Raw genomic sequence first — 16,959 nt, 5'->3', positions numbered from 1 at the left:
AATTGGAGTGGGTCTAGGGTTTCTGGGATAATGGTGTTGATGTGAGCCATGACCAGCCTTTCAAAGCACTTCATGGCTACAGACGTGAGTGCTACGGGTCTGTAGTCATTTAGGCAGGTTGCCTTTGTGTTCTTGGACACAGGGACTATGGTGGTCTGCTTGAAACATGTAGGTACTACAGACTCGGTCAGGGGAGAGGTTGAAAATGTCAGTGAAGACACTTGCCAGTTGATCAGCACATGCCTGGAGCACACGTCCTGGTAATCCATCTGGCCCTGCAGCCTTGTGAATGTTGACCTGTTTAAAGGTCTTACTCACATCGGCTACGGAGAGCGTGATCACACAGTCATCCGGAACAACTGATGCTCTCATGCATGTTTCAGTGTTGTTGCTTGCCTCGAAGCGAGCATAGAAGTGACTTAGCTCGTCTGGTAGGCTCGTGTCACTGGGCAGCTCACGGCTCTGCTTCCTTTATAGTCTGTAATAGTTTGCCCGGCCACATAAGACAGAGCCGGTGTAGTAAAGAAATAAAAGCTGAAATAAATCACTCTCTACTATTATTCTGACCTTTCACATCCTTAAAATAAAGTGGTGATCTTAACTGACCTAAAACAAAGACTTTTTACTTGGATTAAATGTCAGGAATTGTAAAAAACTGAGTTTAAATGTATTTGGCTGAAGTGTATGTAAACTTCTGACTTCTCTGTGCCACATGGCATTTCTTCTTAGAGGGAACATTGTCCACGAGTGTCATTGTGTCCAAGACCTTCGAAATGTTTGAACGGTTCTTGATGTAATGTGATTCGTGGATTAAACATTTTAAAAAGTATTTAAAATGTATGCGTCTCACCATGTAAGACTCCAGACAGGACACCAGCTGTCTAACACAGGGCTCCAGACAGTTCTGATTCCTCTTCACCTTCTGCAGTGACGTGTCTGTCAGGATCTACACAGAGGAGATACAACTGTGAGGAGAGGGAGACACACACACACGATACAGACACACACACACACACACACACACACACACACACGATACAGACACACGATACAGACACACACACACACACACGCACGCTACAGACACACACACACACGATACAGACACACACACACACACACACACACGATACAGACACACAATACAGACACACACACACGATAGACACACACACACACACGATACAGACACACACACACACGGTACAGACACACACACACGATACAGACACACACGATACAGACACACACACACACAGATGATACAGACACACACACAGACGATACAGACACACACACACACACACACACACACACACACACACGGGTACCTTCTGTATCCTGGTCCTCATGGCTGTGGGGATGGTGGTGGGGGAGATGAACTGGAAGGATGGAGCAGCGTTGTTGGGGTAGTGGGAAGGGAACTTCACCACCAGGTGGACCTGGTTGGTCCCGAACACGGCTGACACCACACAGCTACGGTTCACCGCATCCATCTGGAGGCCCGAACAATCACACCACAGAACCACATTGGTACGATGACGAACAATCACACCACAGAACCACATTGGTACGGTGTCGAACAATCACACCACAGAACCACATTGGTACGGTGTCGAACAATCACACCACAGAACCACATTGGTACGGTGTCGAACAATCACACCACAGAACCACATTGGTACGGTGTCGAACAATCACACCACAGAACCACATTGGTACGGTGTCGAACAATCACACCACAGAACCACATTGGTACGGTGTCGAACAATCACACCACAGAACCACATTGGTACGATGTCGAACAATCACACCACAGAACCACATTGGTACGGTGTCGAACAATCACACCACAGAACACATTGGTACTACGTAGAACAATCACACCACAGAAACGCATTGGTACGATGTCGAACAATCACACCACAGAACCACATTGGTACTACGTAGAACAATCACACCACAGAACCACATTGGTACAACGTAGAACAATCACACCACAGAACCACATTGGTACGGTGTCGAACAATCACACCACAGAACCACATTGGTACTACGTAGAACAATCACACCACAGAACCACATTGGTACAACGTAGAACAATCACACCACAGAACCACATTGGTACGGTGTCGAACAATCACACCACAGAACCACATTGGTACTACGTAGAACAATCACACCACAGAAACGCATTGGTTCCACGTAGAACAAAGAAATATGGGAAGCAGGAAACATGTCGGGACACAAAGTGACACTGTGTCAGAGTTCTGGATATGTAGTTCTGTTGAACAGACCATAATAATAAAGGGAGATGTAGTTCTGTTGAACAGACCATAATAAAGGGAGATGTAGTTCTGTTGAACAGACCATAATAAAGGGAGATGTAGTTCTATTGAACAGACCAACATAATAAAGGAGATGTAGTTCTATAGAACAGACCGCCATAATAAAGGGAGATGTAGTTCTATAGAACAGACCCCATAATAAAGGGAGATGTAGTTCTATAGAACAGACCACCATAATGAAGGGAGATGTAGTTCTATAGAACAGACCATAATAAAGGGAGATGTAGTTCTATTGAACAGACCACCATAATGAAGGGAGATGTAGTTCTATTGAACAGACCATAATAAAGGGAGATGTAGTTCTGTTGAACAGACCATAATAAAGGGAGATGTAGTTCTATAGAACAGACCATAATAAAGTGAGATGTAGTTCTGTTGAACAGACCATAATGAAGGGAGATGTAGTTCTATAGAACAGACCATAATGAAGGGAGATGTAGTTCTGTTGAACAGACCATAATAAAGGGAGATGTAGTTCTGTTGAACAGACCACCATAATAAAGGGAGATGTAGTTCTATTGAACAGACCGCCATAATAAAGGGAGATGTAGTTCTATAGAACAGACCACCATAATAAAGGGAGATGTAGTTCTGTTGAACAGACCATAATAAAGGGAGATGTAGTTCTGTTGAACAGACCACCATAATAAAGGGAGATGTAGTTCTGTTGAACAGACCACCATAATAAAGGGAGATGTAGTTCTGTTGAACAGACCATAATAAAGGGAGATGTAGTTCTGTAGAACAGACCATAATACAGGGAGATGTAGTTCTATAGAACAGACCATAATAAAGGGAGATGTAGTTCTATTGAACAGACCATAATAATAAAGGAGATGTAGTTCTATAGAACAGACCATAAGGAGATGTAGTTCTATAGAACAGACCATAATAATAAAGGGAGATGTAGTTCTGTTGAACAGACCATAATAAAGGGAGATGTAGTTCTATAGAACAGACCACCATAATGATGGGAGATGTAGTTCTATAGAACAGACCACCATAATGAAGGGAGATGTAGTTCTATAGAACAGACCACCATAATAAAGGGAGATGTAGTTCTATAGAACAGACCACCATAATAAAGGGAGATGTAGTTCTATAGAACAGACCATAATAAAGGGAGATGTAGTTCTATAGAACAGACCACCATAATAAAGGGAGATGTAGTTTATTGAACAAACCATAATAATAAAGGGAGATGTGGTTCTATAGAACAGACCATAATAAAGCCATTCTAACGGTATGAAGGGTGCAGGATCCGTCTAACTACGCTGTCATAAAGCCTACATAACAATGTCATAAGATGTCGTTAGACTGACACAGCAGATGTCATTAGGAGTCATAACCCGTTTTAAATAATTGACATAGCATATGTCATTATGAGTTATAAACTGTCATACGGGGAGTGACATAGCATCATTAGGAGTTACAAGCAGTCATAAGACTATCATAGAAGAGGTCATTAGGAGTTATAAGTAGTCATAAGACTATCATAGGAGACATTATAAGGAGTTATAAGCAGTCATAAGACTATCATAGGAGAGGTCATTAGGAGTTATAAGCAGTCATAAGACTATCATAGGAGGCGTTATAAGGAGTTATAAGCTCACCTCCACGTTGACGTTTCTGATCTGCAGGTTGACCAGAGAGAACTCCTGCTGCAGTGTCTGGGGCAGAGCAGAGGGGTCATGTCTACCACCGGAGGTCAGAGCACCAGCCTGGTCTGTGAGTGAGTGAGAGAGTGAGAGAGATGGTGTGAGAGAGAGAGAGTTGGTGAGAGAGAGAGAGTTGGTGAGAGAGAGAGTTGGTGAGAGAGAGAGAGAGAGAGAGAGTTGGTGAGAGAGAGAGAGAGAGAGAGAGAGAGAGAGTTGGTGAGAGAGAGAGAGTTGGTGAGAGAGAGAGAGAGTTGGTGAGAGAGAGAGAGAGAGAGTTGTTGAGAGAGAGAGAGAGAGAGAGAGAGAGAGAGAGAGAGCACTCATTCCTCTGTTCTACTGTAGTCAGGTCTATACATCCCTCTGTTCTACTGTAGTCAGGTCTATACATTCCTCTGTTCTACTGTAGTCAGGTCTATACATTCCTCTGTAGTCAGGTCTATACATTCCTCTGTTCTACTGTAGTCAGGTCTATACATTCCTCTGTTCTACTGTAGTCAGGTCTATACATTCCTCTCTGTAGTCAGGTCTATACATTCCTCTGTTCTGTAGTCAGGTCTATACATTCCTCTGTTCTACTGTAGTCAGGTCTATACATTCCTCTGTTCTACTGTAGTCAGGTCTATACATTCCTCTGTTCTACTGTAGTCAGGTCTATACATTCCTCTGTAGTCAGGTCTATACATTCCTCTGTAGTCAGGTCTATACATTCCTCTGTTCTACTGTAGTCGGGTCTATACATTCCTCTGTAGTCAGGTCTATACATTCCTCTGTTCTACTGTAGTCAGGTCTATACATTCCTCTGTTCTACTGTAGTCAGGTCTATACATTCCTCTGTTCTACTGTAGTCAGGTCTATACATTCCTCTGTTCTACTGTAGTCAGGTCTATATACATTCTCTGTTCTACTGTAGTCTGGTCTATACATTTCTCTGTTCTACTGTAGTCAGGTCTATACATTCCTCTGTTCTACTGTAGTCAGGTCTATACATTCCTCTGTAGTCAGGTCTATACATTCCTCTGTTCTACTGTAGTCGGGTCTATACATCTTCCTCTGTAGTCAGGTCTATACATTCCTCTGTTCTACTGTAGTCGGGTCTATACATTCCTCTGTTCTACTGTAGTCAGGTCTATACATTCCTCTGTAGTCAGGTCTATACATTCCTCTGTTCTACTGTAGTCGGGTCTATACATTCCTCTGTTCTACTGTAGTCAGGTCTATACATTCCTCTGTTCTACTGTAGTCAGGTCTATACATTCCTCTGTTCTACTGTAGTCAGGTCTATACATTCCTCTGTTCTACTGTAGTCGGGTCTATACATTCTCTGTTCTACTGTAGTCAGGTCTATACATTCCTCTGTTCTACTGTAGTCAGGTCTATACATTCCTCTGTTCTACTGTAGTCAGGTCTATACATTCCTCTGTTCTACTGTAGTCAGGTCTATACATTCCTCTGTTCTACTGTAGTCAGGTCTATACATTCCTCTGTTCTACTGTAGTCAGGTCTATACATTCCTCTGTTCTACTGTAGTCAGGTCTATACATTCCTCTGTTCTACTGTAGTCAGGTCTATACATTCCTCTGTTTCTGTAGTCAGGTCTATACATTCCTCTGTAGTCAGGTCTATACATTCCTCTGTTCTACTGTAGTCAGGTCTATACATTCCTCTGTAGTCAGGTCTATACATTCCTCTGTTCTACTGTAGTCAGGTCTATACATTCCTCTGTTCTACTGTAGTCAGGTCTATACATTCCTCTGTTCTACTGTAGTCGGGTCTATACATTCCTCTGTTCTACTGTAGTCAGGTCTATACATTCCTCTGTAGTCAGGTCTATACATTCCTCTGTTCTACTGTAGTCAGGTCTATACATTCCTCTGTTCTACTGTAGTCAGGTCAATACATTCCTCTGTTCTACTGTAGTCAGGTCTATACATTCCTCTGTTCTACTGTAGTCAGGTCTATACATTCCTCTGTTCTACTGTAGTCAGGTCTATACATTCCTCTGTTCTTCTGCTGTAGTCAGGTCTATACATTCCTCTGTTCTACTGTAGTCAGGTCTATACATTCCTCTGTTCTACTGTAGTCAGGTCTATACATTCCTCTGTTCTACTGTAGTCAGGTCTATACATTCCTCTGTAGTCAGGTCTATACATTCCTCTGTTCTACTGTAGTCAGGTCTATACATTCCTCTGTTCTACTGTAGTCAGGTCTATACATTCCTCTGTTCTACTGTAGTCAGGTCTATACATTCCTCTGTAGTCAGGTCTATACATTCCTCTGTTCTACTGTAGTCAGGTCTATACATTCCTCTGTTCTACTGTAGTCAGGTCTATACATTCCTCTGTTCTACTGTAGTCAGGTCTATACATTCCTCTGTTCTACTGTAGTGGGTCTATACATTCCTCTGTTCTACTGTAGTCAGGTCTATACATTCCTCTGTTCTACTGTAGTCAGGTCTATACATTCCTCTGTTCTACTGTAGTCAGGTCTATACATTCCTCTGTTCTACTGTAGTCAGGTCTATACATTCCTCTGTAGTCAGGTCTATACATTCCTCTGTTCTACTGTAGTCAGGTCTATACATTCCTCTGTTCTACTGTAGTCAGGTCTATACATTCCTCTGTAGTCAGGTCTAAACATTCCTCTGTAGTCCAGGTCTATACATTCCTCTGTAGTCAGGTCTATACATTCCTCTGTTCTACTGTAGTCAGGTCTATACATTCCTCTGTTCTACTGTAGTCAGGTCTATACATTCCTCTGTTCTACTGTAGTCAGGTCTATACATTCCTCTGTTCTACTGTAGTCAGGTCTATACATTCCTCTGTTCTACTGTAGTCGGTCTATACATTCCTCTGTTCTCTGTAGTCAGGTCTATACATTCCTCTGTAGTCAGGTCTATACATTCCTCTGTTCTACTGTAGTCAGGTCTATACATTCCTCTGTTCTACTGTAGTCAGGTCTATACATTCCTCTGTTCTACTGTAGTCAGGTCTATACATTCCTCTGTAGTCAGGTCTATACATTCCCTCTGTAGTCAGGTCTATACATTCCTCTGTTCTACTGTAGTCAGGTCTATACATTCCTCTGTAGTCAGGTCTATACATTCCTCTGTTCTACTGTAGTCGGGTCTATACATTCCTCTGTTCTACTGTAGTCAGGTCTATACATTCCTCTGTTCTACTGTAGTCAGGTCTATACATTCCTCTGTTCTACTGTAGTCAGGTCTATACATTCCTCTGTTCTACTGTAGTCAGGTCTATACATTCCTCTGTAGTCAGGTCTATACATTCCTCTGTTCTACTATAGTCAGGTCTATACATTCCTCTGTTCTACTGTAGTCAGGTCTATACATTCCTCTGTTCTACTGTAGTCAGGTCTATACATTCCTCTGTTCTACTCTAGTCAGGTCTATACATTCCTCTGTAGTCAGGTCTAAACATTCCTCTGTTCTACTGTAGTCGGGTCTATACATTCCTCTGTAGTCAGGTCTATACATTCCTCTGTAGTCAGGTCTATACATTCCTCTGTAGTCAGGTCTATACATTCCTCTGTTCTACTGTAGTCAGGTCTATACATTCCTCTGTTCTACTGTAGTCAGGTCTATACATTCCTCTGTTCTACTGTAGTCAGGTCTATACATTCCTCTGTAGTCAGGTCTATACATTCCTCTGTTCCTCTGTAGTCAGGTCTATACATTCCTCTGTTCTACTGTAGTCAGGTCTATACATTCCTCTGTTCTACTGTAGTAGTCGGGTCTATACATTCCTCTGTTCTACTGTAGTCAGGTCTATACATTCCTCTGTAGTCAGGTCTATACATTCCTCTGTAGTCAGGTCTATACATTCCTCTGTTCTACTGTAGTCAGGTCTATACATTCCTCTGTAGTCAGGTCTATACATTCCTCTGTAGTCAGGTCTATACATTCCTCTGTAGTCAGGTCCATTTCCTCTGTTCTACTGTAGTCAGGTCTATACATTCCTCTGTTCTACTGTAGTCAGGTCTATACATTCCTCTGTTCTACTGTAGTCAGGTCTATACATTCCTCTGTAGTCAGGTCTATACATTCCTCTGTTCTACTATAGTCAGGTCTATACATTCCTCTGTTCTACTGTAGTCAGGTCTATACTCTTCCTCTGTAGTCAGGTCTAAACATTCCTCTGTTCTACTGTAGTCGGGTCTATACATTCCTCTGTAGTCAGGTCTATACATTCCTCTGTAGTCAGGTCTATACATTCCTCTGTAGTCAGGTCTATACATTCCTCTGTAGTCAGGTCTATACATTCCTCTGTTCTACTGTAGTCAGGTCTATACATTCCTCTGTTCTACTGTAGTCAGGTCTATACATTCCTCTGTTCTACTGTAGTCAGGTCTATACATTCCTCTGTAGTCAGGTCTATACATTCCTCTGTTCTACTATAGTCAGGTCTATACATTCCTCTGTTCTACTGTAGTCAGGTCTATACATTCCTCTGTAGTCAGGTCTAAACATTCCTCTGTTCTACTGGTCTATTACATTCCTCTGTAGTCAGGTCTATACATTCCTCTGTAGTCAGGTCTATACATTCCTCTGTAGTCAGGTCTATACATTCCTCTGTAGTCAGGTCTATACATTCCTCTGTTCTACTGTAGTCAGGTCTATACATTCCTCTGTTCTACTGTAGTCAGGTCTATACATTCCTCTGTTCTACTGTAGTCAGGTCTATACATTCCTCTGTAGTCAGGTCTATACATTCCTCTGTTCTACTGTAGTCAGGTCTATACATTCTCTGTTCTACTGTAGTCAGGTCTATACATTCCTCTGTTCTACTGTAGTCAGGTCTATACATTCCTCTAGTCAGGTCTATATTCCTCTGTTCTACTATAGTCAGGTCTATACATTCCTCTGTTCTACTGTAGTCAGGTCTATACATTCCTCTGTAGTCAGGTCTAAACATTCCTCTGTTCTACTGTAGTCAGGTCTATACATTCCTCTGTTCCTCTGTAGTCAGGTCTATACATTCCTCTGTAGTCAGGTCTATACATTCCTCTGTAGTCAGGTCTATACATTCCTCTGTTCTACTGTAGTCAGGTCTATACATTCCTCTGTTCTACTGTAGTCAGGTCTATACATTCCTCTGTAGTCAGGTCTATACATTCCTCTGTTCTACTGTAGTCAGGTCTATACATTCCTCTGTAGTCAGGTCTACATTCCTCTGTTCCTCTGTAGTCAGGTCTATACATTCCTCTGTTCTACTGTAGTCAGGTCTATACATTCCTCTGTAGTCAGGTCTATACATTCCTCTGTTCTACTGTAGTCAGGTCTATACATTCCTCTGTTCTACTGTAGTCAGGTCTATACATTTCCTCTGTAGTCAGGTCTATACATTCCTCTACTGTAGTCGGGTCTATACATTCTGTTCTCTGTTCTACATTCCTCTGTAGTCAGGTCTATACATTCCTCTGTTCTACTGTAGTCAGGTCTATACATTCCTCTGTAGTCAGGTCTATACATTCCTCTGTTCTACTGTAGTCAGGTCTATACATTCCTCTGTAGTCAGGTCTATACATTCCTCTGTTCTACTGTAGTCAGGTCTATACATTCCTCTGTTCTACTGTAGTCAGGTCTATACATTCCTCTGTTCTACTGTAGTCAGGTCTATACATTCCTCTGTAGTCAGGTCTATACATTCCTCTGTTCTACTGTAGTCAGGTCTATACATTCCTCTGTTCTACTGTAGTCAGGTCTATACATTCCTCTGTTCTACTGTAGTCAGGTCTATACATTCCTCTGTAGTCAGGTCTATACATTTCTGATCTACTGTAGTCAGGTCTATACATTCCTCTGTTCTACTGTAGTCAGGTTCCTCTGTAGTCAGGTCTATACATTCCTCTGTTCTACTGTAGTCAGGTCTATACATTCCTCTGTTCTACTGTAGTCAGGTCTATACATTCCTCTGTTCTACTGTAGTCAGGTCTATACATTCCTCTGTAGTCAGGTCTATACATTCCTCTGTTCTACTGTAGTCAGGTCTATACATTCTGTTCTACTGTAGTCAGGTCTATACATTCTGTTCTCTGTTCCTCTGTAGTCAGGTCTATACATTCCTCTGTAGTCAGGTCTATACATTCCTCTGTTCTACTGTAGTCAGGTCTATACATTCCTCTGTTCTACTGTAGTCAGGTCTATACATTCCTCTGTAGTCAGGTCTATACATTCCTCTGTTCTACTGTAGTCAGGTCTATACATTCCTCTGTAGTCAGGTCTATACATTCCTCTGTTCCTCTGTAGTCAGGTCTATACATTCCTCTGTTCTACTGTAGTCAGGTCTATACATTCCTCTGTAGTCAGGTCTATACATTCCTCTGTTCTACTGTAGTCAGGTCTATACATTCCTCTGTTCTACTGTAGTCAGGTCTATACATTCCTCTGTAGTCAGGTCTATACATTCCTCTGTTCCTCTGTAGTCAGGTCTATACATTCCTCTGTTCTACTGTAGTCAGGTCTATACATTCCTCTGTAGTCAGGTCTATACATTCCTCTGTTCTACTGTAGTCAGGTCTATACAGTCCTCTGTTCTACTGTAGTCAGGTCTATACATTCCTCTGTAGTCAGGTCTATACATTCCTCTGTTCTACTGTAGTCGGGTCTATACATTCCTCTGTTCTACTGTAGTCAGGTCTATACATTCCTCTGTAGTCAGGTCTATACATTCCTCTGTTCTACTGTAGTCAGGTCTATACATTCCTCTGTAGTCAGGTCTATACATTCCTCTGTTCTACTGTAGTCAGGTCTATACATTCCTCTGTAGTCAGGTCTATACATTCCTCTGTTCTACTGTAGTCGGGTCTATACATTCCTCTGTTCTACTGTAGTCAGGTCTATACATTCCTCTGTTCTACTATAGTCAGGTCTATACATTCCTCTGTAGTCAGGTCTATACATTCCTCTGTTCTACTGTAGTCAGGTCTATACATTCCTCTGTTCTACTGTAGTCAGGTCTATACATTCCTCTGTTCTACTGTAGTCAGGTCTATACATTCCTCTGTAGTCAGGTCTATACATTCCTCTGATCTACTGTAGTCAGGTCTATACATTCCTCTGTTCTACTGTAGTCAGGTCTATACATTCCTCTGTAGTCAGGTCTATACATTCCTCTGTTCTACTGTAGTCAGGTCTATACATTCCTCTGTTCTACTGTAGTCAGGTCTATACATTCCTCTGTTCTACTGTAGTCAGGTCTATACATTCCTCTGTAGTCAGGTCTATATACATTCCTCTGTTCTACTGTAGTCAGGTCTATACATTCCTGTAGTCAGGTCTATACATTCCTCTGTTCTACTGTAGTCAGGTCTATACATTCCTCTGTGTCAGGTCTATACATTCCTCTGTAGTCAGGTCTATACATTCCTCTGTTCTACTGTAGTCGGGTCTATCATTCCTCTGTTCTGCTGTAGTCAGGTCTATACATTCCTCCTCTGTTCTACTGTAGCCCTCTGTTCTACTGTGTCAGGTCTATACATTCCTCTGTTCTACTGTAGTCAGGTCTGAGCAGCATTCCTCTGCTCTGCTAGTTGAGTCATATATACATTCTTCCGTTCACCGTAGTCAGTCCGGTATACATTCCTGTTCTATTCGTGTCAGTCGTCATCCGGCAAATCGGTCTGGTACATTCCTCTGTTCTACCGTAGTCAGGTTCATCAGTCAACCATACATTCTCGTTCTACCGTGGTAAGTCGTCAGCCTGGATACATCTTCTGTGGTCAGGTCGGCGATCTTCTGTTCTACCGTAGTCGGGTCGCATCTTCGCTCGGTCGCGTAGCCGGCCCATCTTCGCTCATCGTAGCCAATTCAGCGCGCCATCTTCAGCACAGTTTGCGGTAGCCTTCGTAATGAATTCGCGATTTCGCCCATTACCAGCCCATATCTTCGTTTATCAACGGTCTGTTACATCTTCGTTACCGGTCGGCTGATATCTTCGTTTATCGCATGGTCTATATCTTCTGTTCATCTTTATCGGCTCAGTTCCTTTCAGGTCAGTTCAGTATCTTGTTCATCCGTAATGGCTCTGACAGAAAACATCTTCGTTCGCTTCGGTCACCAAAGACTCTTCGTCGCCAGAATGAACTGATATCCTTCGTCGGCCAGTCGCTCATAAACATCTTCTTCGTTTACCGTAGCTGCGCCATCACATCTTTCAACAATGGTCTATACATTCCTCTGTCTTTCATCAGCTTAAGTCCGACATCTTCTCGGCAGTTTGAACCATCACATTCCTCTGTTCATCAGTTGAATGGTTCATATATCTTCGTTCATTGCATGGTCGTGAGCAGATCTTCATGCCTTATCAGTCAGTCCATAGATCTTCACCAGACGTTGTAATAATTATACATTTCTTCACACTTTCAGCTGGCTCGATATATTCTTCGGTCAGCCCAGATGGTCATATATCTTCTGTTTACTGGCTTCAGGCTTCGCACTTCTCTGTTCTATCGTGGTTAATATACCTTCACCTACCGTAGCTAACAGCGCATTTCTGCCCACCGGCTGGGTTCAGGCATTCCCTTCGTGCATCGTTCAGGTATATCTTCGCTTTCATCAACACGCGGTTTCTTCACCCGGTCAGCGGCTAAGGCATTCTGTTTTTCATTGTAGTCCCAACGGTAATATTCCCAGCAGCCCATATCTTCTGTTCACCGTAGTCGGGCTTTATCTTCGTAGTCACCATTCATCTTCTTCGTTCATCAGCTGTGGCTTCCATACATCTTCAGCTTGCAGTCGGGCACATCTTCGTCTTACCGCATGGCCAGACATTCTCCAGATCAGGCCCACATTTTCGCTCGGCTCGCTCGGCTCATAGCATCGTTCTTCATCGGTCAACCGAATGCATTTTCACCAACAGCTTCGAGCAGCGATTCGCTCATCAGTAATGTCCATATTTCGTCATCAGCCGGCCCATCTTCAATGGCATTATATGATTTCTTCTGCTCATTTGTAACAGGTTCAGCGCTATCTTCTGTCTTCATCTGGGGCTCAACATCTTCACCATCAGTCAGGTCTATATCTTCGTAGTCAGGTCTGATTTTCTGTTTACTCAGTCATTCATTCTTCTGCGCTCATCAGGCTCAGGCTTATACATCTTCGTGTGAGTCATTCAGCGTTATCTTCTTCGTCTACCGTAGCCACCGGGTCCATCTTCGTTCGCATTGTAGCCAGCAATTGGCATTTTCTTTGCTCGCCAGAATGTACTCATACATCTCTGTTCCACCGTAGTCATCCATAACATTTCGTTCACCGAATAACCATATCTTCGTCAATGCAGTCAGCTTATATATCTTCTGCTCACCGTAGCCGGCTCAAGGTATCTCTGTTCATCGTAGTCAAATTGTTACATTCTGCGCCCACCAGTCAGGTCGATGTACAACCTTCAGTAGTCAGGTCACCATATCTCTGTCTACCGTCAGCAGCTTAACATACATTCCTTCAGCAGTCAGTCCATATCTGTGGTAACAAAATTTATAACATCTTCTGTTCACTCAGGTCAGCCAAACAATCATCTCTGTCTACCGGTACGGTCCAGCAGCATTCCTCTGTTTACGGTCACCGGCTGATATTTGCTTCATCAGTCAGCCCGAGAAGATTCTCTTCATCCATCAGGTCGCCCAGGCATCTCAGAATGCTAAACGTGCCATCTCTGTCTCACCGTACTGGGGTCTATAACATCTCTTCTCAGCTTTCATCAGTCATCCACATTCCCACCACCGAAATAATCACGCAACAATACCTTGTTCCACGAGCTGGAATGCATATCTCTTCCGTCGCCCAGCCGGTTCATGTTATATCTCCGTCTCATCACGCATTCGTTATGCAACATCTTCTGTCTTATCGTAACAGGTTTCAGCAGCATCTCTGTTCACTCACGGTCCACATCTTCTGTTCACTGTAGTCAGGCTCATATCTCCGTGTAGCCAGGCTTCCAGAACTCTTCTGTTCATCGTAGCTCAAATGAGCGATCCCTTCACTCGCCGACGTCTGATAGATCTTCGATTACTGTAATGCAGCTTCATACATCTCTCGTTCACCGCAGCTGGCCCATACCTTCTGCTCGGTCAACAATCCACATACCTTCGTAGGTAACGGCCCATAATATCTCTCCGTTCACCAGGGAATGGTTCCATGATCTTCGTTTCACAGACAATGAAAGATCTTCTTCAATCAATGAACAATATCTTCCCCGTTTAATTGTAGCCAACGACATTTCGCTATTGCAGCTACCATCAGCAAATATTTTCGTTTTATCTGTGAATAACGAGAACATCTTCGCTTTATCGCATTTCATTATCGCATGCAGCTTCATCTTCAATACCACCAGTCATCGAAAGATCTTCATCACAATTTAATAACCTTCATCACTAGAATCAATGATACCTTCACGTTCATCAAACACCATATCTTCTGTCGTACCGAACAAAATTAAGGCATCTCGTTCTGTACCGCAATGGCCCATGTTATCTCTGTTCATCGAATAACCATATTCTTCGTCATCACAAATGAGTATATCTTCGTATTGTCCATATCTTCGTTCATTAAATCATTTGAATAATCCTTCATTCACTTAGAAAATAACATATATCTTCATTAATGTAAATAATATATATCTTCGTTCATCAGAAACAATACAGATCTTTATCTTTATCAGTCAATGCATCTTCAGTTGTATCAATATCTCGTATAATCATTCATATCTCATTTTTCATCGAATATCGATGATTCTTCGTCAAATGAACATTAACAGATCTTCATTACCAACATCAGGAAGATTTCAGATTGAATGTAAAGATCTCTTCTATTAATCAGCATTATAACATCCTTGCTTCATCATGTAGCCAATCTGCGTTACTCCTCGCTTTTCATCAGCTATCATATTTCTCCTCGCTGTTTTCATCAGCTAATCATAAATAATCTTGTTCCATCAGCACAACATCTTCGCTCCAATGCATTGTTAGCATCTTCTGCATTGCTGGCATCTTCGTAGTCATCGGCAAGACCTTCTTTGTCATCGGAACATTGATATATCTTCGTAGCTGGTTTATAGAGCATTTTCGTTCACCAATCAGCCCATGCATTCGTCAATGTAGTTTTACTGGTACTTTCGCTCACCGCAGTCATCATCATACATCTTCGCAGTCAGGCTTTATATCTCTTCAGTTCAACCAGAACAATGTAAGATCTTCGCTTCATCAGAGTCAATTTGGCATCTTCGCTCCTAATGCAGTTGGTCACATTCTTCGTTCATCAGAATAATCATATCTTCGGTCAGCTAGTCAGGCTTAAGATCTTCGGTCAGGCTCCGATACATCTTCTTGTCTACCAGCTTGCATTTGTTACTCCTTCAGTATCAGTCTGCAACACTTCGCAATAATCATATACTTTCAACAACTGAGGTTATTTTCGCCATTTGTTGTAATATTATACATCTTCGTAGTCGTATTCACAAGACCTTCGAACAATCACATTCTTCACTACTGTAATGTGGTTCATATCTTCGTAGCTGGTTTATATTTCATTAATCATTTTCGTTACTTGTCAACAGGTCTATATCTTCATTTCATCTTGAATATCATATTCCTCATTATCGAATGTCCAGATTTTCATTTTACTTCGTAGCGTGGTAACGAAAGGTACATTTCGCACAAATGTATTAAATGGTGCATCTTCGCTCATCGGGGAATATTACTGGTGCATCTTCATTCTGCATCATATTGAACATACGATTTCGCACCGGCATCAGTAATGTGGTCACATCTTCGCCCATTGCAGCCATCATGAAGATCTTCATTAACGGGAATGCATCGAGCATCTCTTCGTCATCAATAACGACATCTTCAGCCAAATTATAATATCTTCACCATCAATGGCATCGGCAGACTTCAGTAGTTTGCATCCATATATGATTCCTCTTCATCTTTCAATAAATAAATGATACATCTCTGTGAATAATCACATCTTCTTCTGTTCATCATTGTGGTCGATATCTTCGTTCACCGGAATAATTATACATTTCAGAATAACGCACATCTTCATTGCTTCCAGCTGCATCATATCTTCAATAACGCTACATTTCATTTTTACCACATAACCATAATATCTTCTTCATTATCAGAATGTATTGATGATCGCTCATCAATGGCATTATATATCTTCATTTAACAGAACAGGTCATACATTTCCTCTGATTTATCGCAGTTAACATATCTTCAGAGCTCAGTCAAGAAGATTCGTCACCAGAATGAAGTTGAAAGTATTCATTATTTGTAATAACATGATTTCATTTACATCAATAATGCATTCATAATACTTCGTAATAATACGCATCATTACTGTATCATTTGAGTGAAACTTCGGTTCACCAGAACAATTATATCTTCACCACCATCGTAATAATTGCATCTTCGCATTTACCAGAATAATTACATTTCATTCTTCATCAGAATATAATTATATCTTCATTCAATGTATTAAATCATTATTCCACAATTGAACAACATATCCTTCGTCTTCATCAACAACATCTTCTGTTTCACCAGTTGTGGCCCATCTTCGTAATGGTCTGATACCTTCAGCAATGGCCCATCATTCACCAGTCAGCCCATTCTCTGCTCATCGTACTCTGGGCCTGCGCGACTTCGCTCTACCGTAGCCGTGGCTCATATCTCGCCCACCGGCGCTGCATCTATACATTCCTTCGTTCATCGTAACAAATGACAGACGCCTCTTCGTCACCGGCTGGCTGCGATTTGACGCCCACCAGAATAACGAGCAGCATCTCGTTCATCGTAGCCATCGATATCTTCGCCCTATCAGCCAGGCCTGCGGCATTTCTTCTGTTTTGATCGTGACAAACCAGCATCCTTCAGTCACAGTCAATCGCATCTCCACACGCCAATGGCTTCGATGGTCTCCAGTCAGGTTTGCGCAT

At 42.1% G+C, this 16,959-nt stretch overlaps 1 pseudogene; it reads right to left on the bottom strand.

Annotated features, from left to right (window-relative positions):
• Positions 1–16,959, bottom strand: part of LOC135537974 (GATOR2 complex protein WDR59-like) — a 101,736-nt pseudogene that overhangs the window by 40,439 nt on the left and 44,338 nt on the right.

Source organism: Oncorhynchus masou, unplaced genomic scaffold (assembly GCF_036934945.1).
Source record: "Oncorhynchus masou masou isolate Uvic2021 unplaced genomic scaffold, UVic_Omas_1.1 unplaced_scaffold_880, whole genome shotgun sequence".
Taxonomy (NCBI): Eukaryota; Metazoa; Chordata; class Actinopteri; order Salmoniformes; family Salmonidae; genus Oncorhynchus; species Oncorhynchus masou.
Note: the sequence above shows the minus strand (reverse complement) of the source record. Positions and strands in the feature narration are given on the sequence as shown.